At 44.0% G+C, this 12,487-nt stretch overlaps 1 protein-coding gene across 1 annotated transcript in view; it reads left to right on the top strand.

Moving 5' to 3' along the window:
• The window catches only part of LOC126299163 (solute carrier family 28 member 3-like), a 407,308-nt gene that overhangs the window by 78,563 nt on the left and 316,258 nt on the right, over positions 1-12,487 (top strand). The gene's annotated exons all lie outside the window — the stretch shown is intronic.

Genomic DNA, 12,487 nt, shown 5'->3' with positions numbered 1-12,487 from the left:
CGTTAATTACTACGAACCGTGACCTCTCTGACAGGAAATCACAAATCCAGTCACATAACTGAGACGATATTCCAGAAGCATGCAATTTCACTACGAGCCGCTTGCGTGGTACCGTGTCAAAAGCCTTCCGGAAATCCAGAAATACGGAATCGATCTGAAAACTTTTGTCAATACCACTCAACATTTCATGTGAATAAAGAGCTAGTTGTGTTTCACAGGAACGATGTTTTCCAAACCCATGTTGACTGTGTGTCAATAGACCGTTTTCTTCGAGGTAATTCATAATGTTCGGACACAGTATATGTTCTAAAATCCTGCTGCATATCGACGTTAACGATATGGGCCTATAATTTAGTGGATTACTCCTACTACCTTTCTTGAATATAGGTGTGACCTGCATAACTTTACAGTCTCTGGGTACGGATCAAAAGGAGAGTCACCTAAATAGCTTCTCCTGCTGCTTAGTTATGATGTTCGAGTTGGAGACGGTGTATACGGATATTATTCGTAACTACGTTTTAGACCAAATCATAGTTACAGTCATGCAAATGAAACTCGCTCGCCAATAGCTGTCGGCGACACCGCGTCTGCGAAAGGCGAGCTCAAGATTCACATCGATGGAGCAGCCGAATTCTGTCTGTCGCTAGTTGCAGGAGAATTGGCAACATTGTAAAATACATTATATGTAAGCTAAAGTTGGGGGGGGGGGGGGGGGGGAAGAAAGGAAAGGAATTACTGATATCAGCTGCATCGAGTCATTATGCGGAATCAGCGGTGATGAGTGAAAATGTATACCAGACTGGATGCGAACCCATGCTCGCCTGCCTATTAGACAGGTGCGTTAACCACTGAGCCATCTGGGACACAGTATTATCGCCCCTGCACAGACTATCTCGGCACCCCTCCCGGCCAACCCACATACCCACCGAGCGCCACCTATCCGCAGTCCCTGTACATTTCCTCCATGCTCGCTGCTCTGTGATTCCCGCAGGAGGTTGCATGTACTCGTGCATATGCACTGAAGAAGGTGGATCCATTGCCCATCCAGGCAAATCAATCATATGAATGTGCGGTGTCTGTTCTTTTGGACGTGTTGGACTATATGCCATCGATTTACTTCCTGGTTTGGTTCAGAATTATCCTGGTAAACTCAGTCGTTATTTTCTTGTCATTTAGACTAAGTATTATGAATTATTCTCACTTAAGGACCCTCCAAACCCACCTTGACCAGTTCACCACTTGGTGTAACCAGTGGTTCCTTTGTCTCGACCCCTCCAAAACCCACGCAATCATCATAGGCTGCACCACCCGCTCGTTCCATCTCCATGATTTCTACCTCACCCTTTATGGTCGTCCCATCCGGATCACCCCCCCCCCCCCCCCAAGATAAGCCCATTCTCGCCTAGGCCTCCTGAAACTCCTGTCTGGACGGACATGCCTTCCACCATCTTCCACACTTACAAATCCCTCATCCGTCCTATCCTCTGTTATGCCAGTGTTGCCTGGATCTCCGCACCCACCTGCTTTTACAAAGCCCTTCAAATTCTCGAACTCCATGCACTCCGCCTTGCCTTCCATATCTGCCTTCTTTCCTCCACATGGCTCCTATATGAACTCATCCCCTTCCCCCACCTCCTCCTTCTCTTCCAACATCTCCGCATCCTTTACACTGCCTACAGGCTTGATCCTCCCCACCCTCTGGATTCCTCCGTGCTCTACATCCCCTGCCCATTGCCACTCCTCTATCGCTATATCCCTCCCTCTTTCCACCTCCACACCCTCCATCGCCTTCATCAGAGCAATTTCCAGCACCTCTCCCTCCTGAATGATGAACTTCGCCGTGACATGTACCCTTCGTTCCAACTGTAACCTGGCCTTGTTCCACCCCCTCCCCAGGACCCCCTTTTTCCTCTCCCCTCCTTCTCCCAGAGCGGATTTTCCTCATTCCCTCCCTGAGTCCCTGCTCTCCCTCCTTGGCTCCTTTCCTCTCCCGTCCCTTCCCTTCCGAGTCCTCCTTCAGCATGCCCCCCACCTCATCCTCCTTTCTCTCCCCTACTCTTCGCCTCCTTTCCTCTACTTCCCCATTATCTTGTCCCCCACCCCTCCTTGCAGATCCTCACAGGCTTTTATTCGTTATCAGTGTGATATGTTAGTGTTGTGTTTCGTTGCCATTATACAGTGTCATCTAGTGATGTGGGTTTTAATTGTGTGCTCGACCTGTTTATCGTCCATGACAGTTCCATGCTACGGCGTCTGTCATGTGGTTGTTTTACTCATTCTATAGACTTTTATGCTCCGGCCATACTTTGCCTGACGCCTTCTAATGCAGTGCGCGGTCTTTTTGTGTAACATACTTTCTTAGATTTTTATCTCCCATTTACAGTCAATTTACAGTCACCGCTTTGCATGTGTTCTTTACTTCTGTTCCGCCTTTTTTGTTACTATATTCCACCACGTTATCTCCTTTATATTGTTTTGAAATGTCTTCCTGTCTATTAACGTCTCTTGGCTGAATAGCAGCGCTTATGCTGCTGGCAGCCCACCACTGATGGGCAATAGAAATGAGAATAAAGGAACAAAAAATAAAACTCATTTAAGGGATGACATAGAGGTAGGAAATTTATGGTTTTGAGTCCAGGAAGCTCGTTCCAACAGAAACTGCAGTTTCCTTCGGCATTTTCGTTGCAAATTCTCTGTCTTGGCCGCCATTAGGACAATAATAGATAGCTGTGGGACGCAGTTGTATGCTACCTTAGCGGTGAAGTGCTTGCCCTTCAAGAGGAAGAGTCTGTTATTTATCAGTTCGAATCTCGCTGGAAAGAAGATTTTTATCTAATCTGTCAAAGGGCCACTATCAGGCAGACTGACAACCAGTAAATAAATCCTAAGAAAACTTATTCCTTAACAAGTCTTGTTGCTACCTTGACACTGTACCCTATAGATCTAAGGATGGTAAACTTGCTAAACTGCACACTCATTAGTGCCTGCTTATTCTGCGTCTGTCACTTTTTTTGACGTAACAATGGCATTGAATTATTTGTTAGCTGGATTTGGTTATTGTGTACCCATTCTGTTACGTTTCCATACTTTCGTAGTAGTGCTGTACCGCTACTTCAGTATGACTGTTGACTGATTGTAAAGACAGACCGTTTCGTAGCCGAAAGTGCATATTATCATGCTAATTTGTGATGATTTGGGATACACTGTTTTATTAAAAAAGACTTTTTTGTTATCATGATGTAATTGATTTGTACTAGTACAGTGGACACTAAAATATTTTTCCTGCGTATCTTTGAGCTTGACTATATTTTTACGCCTCTTTTTAATACTACATAGTGACTGGCTGAAGAGTAAGAAGGGGGTGCAAAGCACAACTGTGCTAGTTGGATCATTTTAATTTATTTTGTTTATTTGTTGAAACTACATTCTGATTGGGTACAACATTTTTAATACTTTGCTGTGATTGGCTGGAGAGAGAAAAGCACAACTGGGTGTTTCGAGTCGTATTGGATTTTAAAATTTCATTTAAAATTTCCCATGATCTTGCATTTTTTAAATTCTCCATGAACGCTGTTTTGGTTTTTTGAACTAACCCTCCCCCTAACTTGGTGATGTCATTGCTCCCGGGTGTATGCGAGCTCATTTGTGTCGGCAACCCGACGGGCAAAGGACAAAATGTACCAGAATCTGTATAGTCCATATTGCTTCCAATTTATCTACTAACAAAACAATTCTACTACGTGTATTGGAACACATCTCAGATGAGTGGACTCCATGTACGGTTAGTGTAGTGGCGGACAAAAGCACATACAAAAGGGCGGTGACTGATCACATTAATGTCAACACTCAGTAAGTGGAGGGAGGATGTAATAGAAATGATTAAAAATCAGAAATGACGCACATTCATAGAAAGACTCCTAATTTCAGAAACAGAATTCCAGGGCAGAGTCTGCGAATAGTCTACATAACACACCCAAATTTTCTGAATAGCTTAACGCACACCCTGGTCGGCAAAGGGGAAAAATGAAAGTTGCGACAGTACCTAACGGTTACTGCAAAATGAGGTTGCTCTTCTAAATAGCACTCCATATGAGCAAACTAGTTGCGACTTTGCCTGATAGTGGTCGTACCTTAGGTAGTTGGGTTATGCACGGCTCTATTTAGAAAGAATAGCGCGATCTAATATGGTTGAGCTGTGTTCATCTGCTTTTATGCCCCGTAGCTAACTCGCTGCAAATAACAATCTTAGCTGTAATCCTGCTGTCAAATAGTCTACGCAGCGGCTATAATCGGGAATTAATAAAATACACAGATATATAAAATAAAAGATAAATGAATAATTTAATAAAAGGGTTTATTTTCTAATGCCTGTAATTGATGTAGACGACAGATTATTATGTTGAATAATGTTTCTTCAAGAGAAGACATACCAAATAAATGGAAAGTGGTTCTACAATAATCAAGTATAATACAGACAGATACACTCTTCTAAAATGCAGTGAAGGTACGTTGAGACTGTTACGAGAATGGTAGCAATATCCTCAAACTAACTTGTTATCGAAGGTAACCAAGTCAATTTCGTGATCACAACACACGAAATATTCATCAGCTCGAAACAGTTCAGAGTTCTACATGATGATCTGAAAAATTATCTCACACACACAATAGAAAGCATAGTAATTAAAACTCTGACTATTTGCAGTTCCGTAATCCAAGCAAAAAAAAAATTGGAGCCCTAACCTGGAATACATTCAGACGTCTTGAAATATGAAGTCCCTTCAGAAGTTGAAGTATGGAAGCAGACATTCACCGTGCAGAATCAAACACTCCCACAACTGAATAGCACTCATTACCACAGGCTGATGTGCATCCTTGCAGATCTCAAATAAAAGTGCCCAGAATCGGTGCATTGAGCTCTTCAGTCGAAAAGTCCTAGTCTCCACTTAATTCCCATAGTGTTCTGCTGCTGTCTGCTCTTAAAATGGCTGAAGGCCGTCCAGACCAAAAATGCATCTTTCATATATTCAACAGACATGATCTGAGTTAACTTGACGGCTGCCTGGAGTAAACAAATAATTTGCAACAATGTTTAATTTAAAAAATGTTATAAATACTCAGTCACACTCAAACCAATCACAATAAATATAAATAAAGGTTTGTCTATAAATAAATAAGCCAGTGTTCTTGCACAAGTGTGCTCAAGATAAATGACAACAGATTGTCATTAATGTTGCCCTTGTGAGCAAAACTGCCGGCCAGCTGGATGTGGTTTTTAGGCGGTATTCCACATCCCGCTAGGTGAATACCGGGCTGGTCCCCATGTTCCACCTCAGTTACACGGCTCCCAGACATCTGAACACTTTCGCACTATTCCATGGATTACACTCGACGCTGACAGTTGGAGCATACTAATTACGTCCCGGGGGGTACGGGGTGGCGGCAGGAAGGGGATCCCGCCACCGACTAACGATGGCTGACCCTGCGGGAGAAGGCTCAAGCGACAAGCGATAGTTCGATGTTTCCTGCTGGATTACAGATTGCTGGTCTGATACACCAGAGAGTCTGAGCGAGAGTTTTAGGCGGTTTCCCACACTCTTATACGTAGATACAGTCTACAGGTCACGCATGCAACGCCATTTAAGCGGTGCTTTTGTCTTGCAGCACATGGGTCACCAATCGAGCGATTATAATGGGAGTCTATGGCTCCGCTGTACTGCAGGAACAAAATACCTGAGGACCTCGTCCCTATCCTTTCGAGCCATCAAGAACAGTTTCATATGAGTTTGAGCCACATGCAGGGTGATTGTTATCGACAATTGAAAACACACGAAGCGAAGTAGATGACGCAGACACAAGTAATTTAATATGACACATGGGGACACCAGATTTAGGGAAATACTCCAAAAGTGTATGACAAGTGTTGAACATGCCAAGTCACAAGATGAGGCAACTTGCCGCACGTGCAGCGGTTGGGCTTGTCGATCCTACCCTCTCCGGAGGAGGCAGTGCTGCACACCACTCCGCTAGTCTACTCTGATTTCAAACATTTTATGTAAATGTCGTCTGTTGTAAACGTAGATGTTACAAAATTATCATCCTCGCTTTAACCAAGCAAAATCTGTTCTTATTTTGTGTTTGTTTCCTTTTGTCTCTTCTTTTTTTTATTACAAAGTTTATTTAGTAAAAAAAAAAAAAAAAACACGTAAGTCATTTGCTATTAACGATACAATTCGGAAGCTTATACTTATCTGTTGTTGATGCAGACCGGTAGGTTTTTTTTGTACTGTACTTTGAAGTTAACCGGTGGAGACGGCGAGACCGGTAAATAAAATAATCAATATTACCTCAATGTAAACGCATAACTGCCCAACGCAGTGCAAAGAAACACTGTCTGACAGGCACAAGATTCGAGCCCTAGGCGGTAAAGCCGCGCACGTAGGCCTGGAGCCACACACACGTGAATACTTGGCTTGGGTTGAGATGATCAGGTGCGATAGACCGATAGGCTCTACGTTGAACTTGCTGCGAGGTACGTCATCTGGTGAGGCCACATGTTCAACTTTGTCTTCCTCTTTTGGGGTATTTCCCGACATTTGCAGCCCCGTGTGTCTTAAATTACTTGTCTCAGCATCAACTACTTCGTTTCGGGTTTTTTAAATGTTAGTTAAAATCACCCTGTACGTGCGCCGGTTGTGATTACTGCCCCAACAGAATTAGCTCACCGTAACTCTGATGCTACGTCCACAAACGAGCGAGTGTTTGACGTCGCACTCCTGTTTCAGTCGTAAATACGATGTTGTGAGACTCGTCAAGTCGAACAACGGAATACGACTTCATTACATGTCTTCCCCTCCGTTCCACGTCTTTGTCTATTACTGTCTCCTGAGAACACATATGGCCTAAGTGTATAGGGATCACCTTCACGGAGAAGACTACACACAGTTTGGGTTAATATTGGACTTCGTGTTCTGTTTGCAAGGTCTATAGAAGTTGATTCGCATTCCGATGTCTGTTTCGACGGGTTTGTGATTCCTCGAAAAACAGTCTAACGTGGAGCAGGTCAACTACTGAATGAATTCGACAGAGTAGAAAACTTTCGCCACAAACTTTTGCTGTGTGTCTGGGGAAACTGGGCCAATTTACAACAATATAAAGCAAATATTTTGCCTACAGCGAAATTTTATTAGAATGGTATGGTCATGGAATGGCACAATTCACAATTCTTATTTTATTTTGAGTAAAGGTTCTGAAGTAGCAGGAAATGGAAAAAAGAAATTGCAATACCAAGTAGGAACTGTGCGACATAAACGAAAGTTGGCAGGCGTGTTTGTGCATCTGAAAGATGATGTCTACTCAGGTTTCATGACAGTAGCTTAAGAGTGGCGCTAGTAGTGCCACTATAAGGATGCAAATCAGGTTTGCTCTAAATATACGCTCCGGGTTCGATTCCCGGCGGGGTCAGGGATTTTCTCTGCCTCGTGATGACTAGGTGTTGTGTGATGTCCTTAGGTTAGTTAGGTTTAAGTAGTTCTAAGTTCTAGGGGACTGATGACCATAGATGTTAAGTCCCATAGTGCTCAGAGCCATTTGAACCATTTTTTTAAATATACGCTGTAACGGTCGTGAGCGTTGGTTACCTTTGAGACTGGACGTGGTGAGTTGATGTTAGTCAAGAATGCCTTTAAGGTGACAAAGACACCACTATCAACACCTCAGTGAGTTTGAACGAGGTCGTGTAATACGACTACGAGAAGTCAGATGTTCCTAATGCGATATTGCAGAAAGACTAGGCAGGAATGTAACCGTAGTACCTGATTGCTGACAGTGGTCGTCGAGGTTATGTGCGGTCACAAGAAGACTAGGCTCTGGACGACCACGTGGGACTAACGAGAGGAAAGACAATTGAGTTCGGCCTATGGCTCTGGCGCATCTGCAGCAGTAATTTGAGCAGCAGTTGACGCCACAATGACACAACGGACTGTTACAAATCGGTTACTTCAAGGACAGATACGAGACAGACGCCCTGTAGCGTGCATTGCACTGACCCCAAACCACTGCCATTTGCGACTTCAGAATGGAGATTTGTTGCGTTTGCCGGCCGCGGTGGTCTCGCGGTTCTAGGCGCGCAGTCCGGAACCGTGCGACTGCTACGGTCGCAGGTTCGAAACCTGCCTCGGGCATGGATGTGTGTGATGTCCTTACGTTAGTTAGGTTTAAGTGGTTCTAAGTTCTAGGGGACTGATGACCACAGATGTTAAGTCCCATAGTGCTCAGAGCCATTTGAACCATTTGTTGCGTTTTCTGATCAAAGTTGGTTCTGCCTCGGTTCAAGTGATGGCCATTGTTGGTTAGGAGGAGGCAAGTTTAGGGCCTGCCACCAACCTGTCTCCGTGTTGGTTCTAGGCTCACAGTCCGGAACCGCACGACTGCTACGGTCGCAGGTTCGAAACCTGCCTCGGGCATGGATGTGTGTGATGTCCTTAGGTTAGTTAGGTTTAAGTAGTTCTAAGTTGTAGGGGACTGATGACCACAGTAGTTAAGTCCCATAGTGCTCAGGCCATTTTTTTTGTCTCCGTGTTAGACACACTGGACCTACAACTAGAGTTACGATTTGGGGTGTGATTTTTCATGAGAGCTGGAGCACTCTCGTGGTCATCCCACGCATCTCGATTGCAATTTTATACATCAATCTGGTGATTCCACCTAATGTATTGCCATTGATGAACAGCATTCCAGGGGGTGTTTTACAACAGGATAACGCTCACCCACACACCACTGTTGTAACCCAACATGCTCTACAGGCTGCCGACAAGTTGTCTTGACCGTATGAATCACCGGATCTGTCTCCAGTCGAGTACATGTAGGAAATCATCGGACGGTAACTCCATCGTCTTTCGCAACCGGCATTAACCGTCCCCGTATTGACCAACCAAGAGCAACAGACAAAATACTCCGTCCCACAAACTGATATCCGGCAACTGCACAACACAATGCATGCACGTTTGGATGGTGACTTTCAACATTCTGGCGGTTGCACCGGTTAGTAACGTACCAGCATCTCACATTTGCAATGGCTCATCTCTCACTTAACTTGTGATCTCACATGTTAATCACTTAAATATGTTACCCAGGCAAATGTATTCGTGAAATTTCATTACTATACATTAATTATTTTTTGTGTTGCGATTTTTTCCGTCAGTATACATTTATTAGCTCCACTAGGAAGTAATTTTCTCGGTAGGAAAAATTACTGCACCAAACCAGACCCCCTATTGTGAGGCGTTTGCTCAGTCGTTAGCCGTGACGATAGCGGTGAACGAGTTCTATTTCATTCGTTAGTCTGCTACGGCAAGAAATTTCCTTTTCGATTTCAACTCGACTGAAGGACTGCTGTTTAAGTTACCGTACCTCGGGTGCTGGTATCGGGAAGAGTACATTTCCCTGTTATTGTCGCAATTACTTCAGACACATTAGTGGGCGACACCTACTTGCGAATAACAAAGATACAATTATTAATACTGCAGTTGAAAGGTGAATAATTGTCTTATATGCATGTCTGAAGGAACAGACAATGTTGACGATCCACATCTGTACGAAATAATTGGAAAGTATTCCCTGAATGCGAATTCCTTGATATCAGTTGTATCAGGCATAGATCCACCACTCTATAATAGCATATGAGAATTTGTGCTGACCCAGAGCTCGAGCCAAGATTTCCCGCTTATTGCGAGCAGCCGCCTTGACCACTTCGGCTACCCGTGCACGCTCCCTAGACAGACCCAAGCTTCCATATGTCACACTACTTGGATTCTTGCAACAGGGAGAAAGAGACAACGAGGAATCGAGACCGATATTATTATCATGAGCCCCTCATGGGCTTCAAATACATATAGGCACGTTCGGAAGAAAAGACACTGTTGACAATCCACAGCTGTATTGGTTTTTTACCAGTTGGTTTGTGATATCTGATCAGCTGCTGAAATATTAAACGGTGATACAGGGTATCTTCTTGTACCACTTCCATCTGTGTTCGTTTCAGATATTAGTCGTAAACAATGAAGAATAAAATGTGTCTCCTGAGGGTATAATGCGAGCACTTTTTTCTCGAGTGTCAACAGGATAACCAAACAAAGGAAGTCTATGTGCGATCATGACATTATCGTCGTAGTAAAATTACAGATTTATCAAGCATGAGGTGTGGGGCAGAATAACTACTACAGCCTCCTTGACGATCAAATGGTTCAAATGGTAATGAGCACTATGGGACTTAACATCTGAGGTCATCAGACCCTTACAACTTAGAACTGCTTAAGCCTAACTAACATAAGGACATCAAACACATCCATGGCCGAGGCAGGATTCGAATCTGCGACCGTAGCGGTCGCGCGGTTCCAGACTGAAGCGCCTAGAAACGCTCGGCCACAACTGCCGGCCCTTGACGATAATTTTTTTGTGATATGCGAGGGGGGGGGGGGGGGGGTGGAGGGGGGCAGAGGAAGACTAGGGTTTAATGTCCCGTCGCCATCGAGATCATTAGGGACGGAGCAAAAGCTCGGGTTGTTTTAAGGACGCGGAAGGAAATCTGCCATACCCTTTCTGAGTAACCACCCCGGCATTTACATGGAGAAGTTGAGGGAAACCTCGAAAAGCCTAAATCCGGATGGCCGGACACTGCTGAGTGTACAGTGTGACAGTGCGCAAGCCACTGCACCACCTCACTCGGTTCCTTATTCGAGGCAGTCTCAAACTGAAGTATCTGCTCCATCTATGGATTGCAAAGGGAATCCTGGCTACCAGTCATTCCCCGATATGCCTTGCGGAAAGCCTGTTGCTGTGTAAGTGATGGATTCCGTGTTTAGATTGTAATTACTCTTTTGAAACAAAGAATGGAAGCATCACAGAAGGTCCATTGTATGAATTGTAGTACCCAGATGAAGCGAAAGAAGAGTACCATAGATCTTATGACGACATCCATGCTGTAGATGGTATTGGTACTGTGTAAAATGTCACAAACATTTCGCGAGAGCACATATCGCGAGAGAGAACGTCTGTATACAGATAATTACCTAGTGTATCAAATGAAAAATGTCTTTCTTAACGTAACTGGAGGTAATATTGCTGAACGAAACATTCTGTGACCGGCCGTTGTGGCCGAGCGGTTCTAGGCGCTTCAGACCGGAACCGCGCGACTGCTAAAATCGGAGGTTCGAATCCTGCGTCGGGCATGGATGTGTGCGATGTCCTTATGTTAGTTAGGTGTAATTAGTTCTAAGTCCAGGGGACTGATGACGTCAGATGTTAAGTCCAATAGTGCTTAGAGCCATTTGAAACACTCTGTGTAGTAAAAAGGTTTGCTGGAATGTCTGCCCGACGAGAGGCCCTAGCCATACGATTAAATAAGTGTAATTAAGGCGAGACGGCCAAAGATCTCTTCAGTGTTGATGCATGCCGGGCTCGAACTCTTGCGGGAATCGGCGAAATGCCGAAAGTAATGACGATTATTAGCAATCCGTCGGTAGTGTATGGTAAGTTGAAAATTTGAGTCTGACGGGAGGCGTGTTAGGGTAGTCCATGCAGTTGCGACGACCAATGAGTCAGCGTGGCTTAATGGTCAATACTAAATTGGTGATCCCTTGATGCCTCAGAACATGTCCTACCAACCGATCCTTTCTTCTGGTCAAATTGTGCCACAAACTTCTCTTCTCCCCAATCCTATTCAATACTTCCTCATTAGTTATGTGATCTACCCATCTAATCTTCAGCATTCTTCTGTAGCACCACATTTCGAAAGCTTCTATTCTCTTCTTGACCAAACTATTTATCGTCCATGTTTCACTTCCATACATGGATACACTCCATACTAATACTTTCAGAAATGACTTCCTGACACTTAAATGTATACTCGATGTTAACGAATTTCTCTTCTTCAGAAACGCTTTCCTTGCCATTGCCAGTCTACATTTTATATCCTCTCTACTTCGACCATCATCAGTTATTTTGCTCCCCAAATAGCAAAACTCCTTTACTACTTTAAGAGTCTCATTTCCTAATTTAATTACCTCAGCATATCCCGACTTAATTCGACTATATTCCATTATTCTCGTTTTGCTTTTGTTGATGTTCATCTTACATCCTCCTTTCAAGACACTGTCCATTCCGTTCAACTGCTCTTCCAAGTCCTTTGCTGTCTCTGACAGAATTACAATGTCATCGGCGAACCTCGAAGTTTTTATTTCTTCTCCATGGATTTTAAACCTACTCCGAGTTTTTCTTTTGTTTCCCTTACTGCTTGCTCAACATAAAGATTGAATAACATCGGGGAGAGGCTGCAACCCTGTCTTACTCCCTTCCCAACCACTGCTTCCCTTTCATGTCCCTCGACTCTTATGACTGCCATCTGGTTTCTGTACAAATTGTAAATAGCCTTTCGATCCCTGTATTTTACCCCTGCCACCTTTAGAATTTGAAAGAGAGTATTACAGTCAAC

Source organism: Schistocerca gregaria, chromosome X (genome assembly GCF_023897955.1).
Source record: "Schistocerca gregaria isolate iqSchGreg1 chromosome X, iqSchGreg1.2, whole genome shotgun sequence".
NCBI classification, from domain to species: Eukaryota; Metazoa; Arthropoda; class Insecta; order Orthoptera; family Acrididae; genus Schistocerca; species Schistocerca gregaria.
This window is presented reverse-complemented; position numbering and strand designations above follow the sequence as displayed.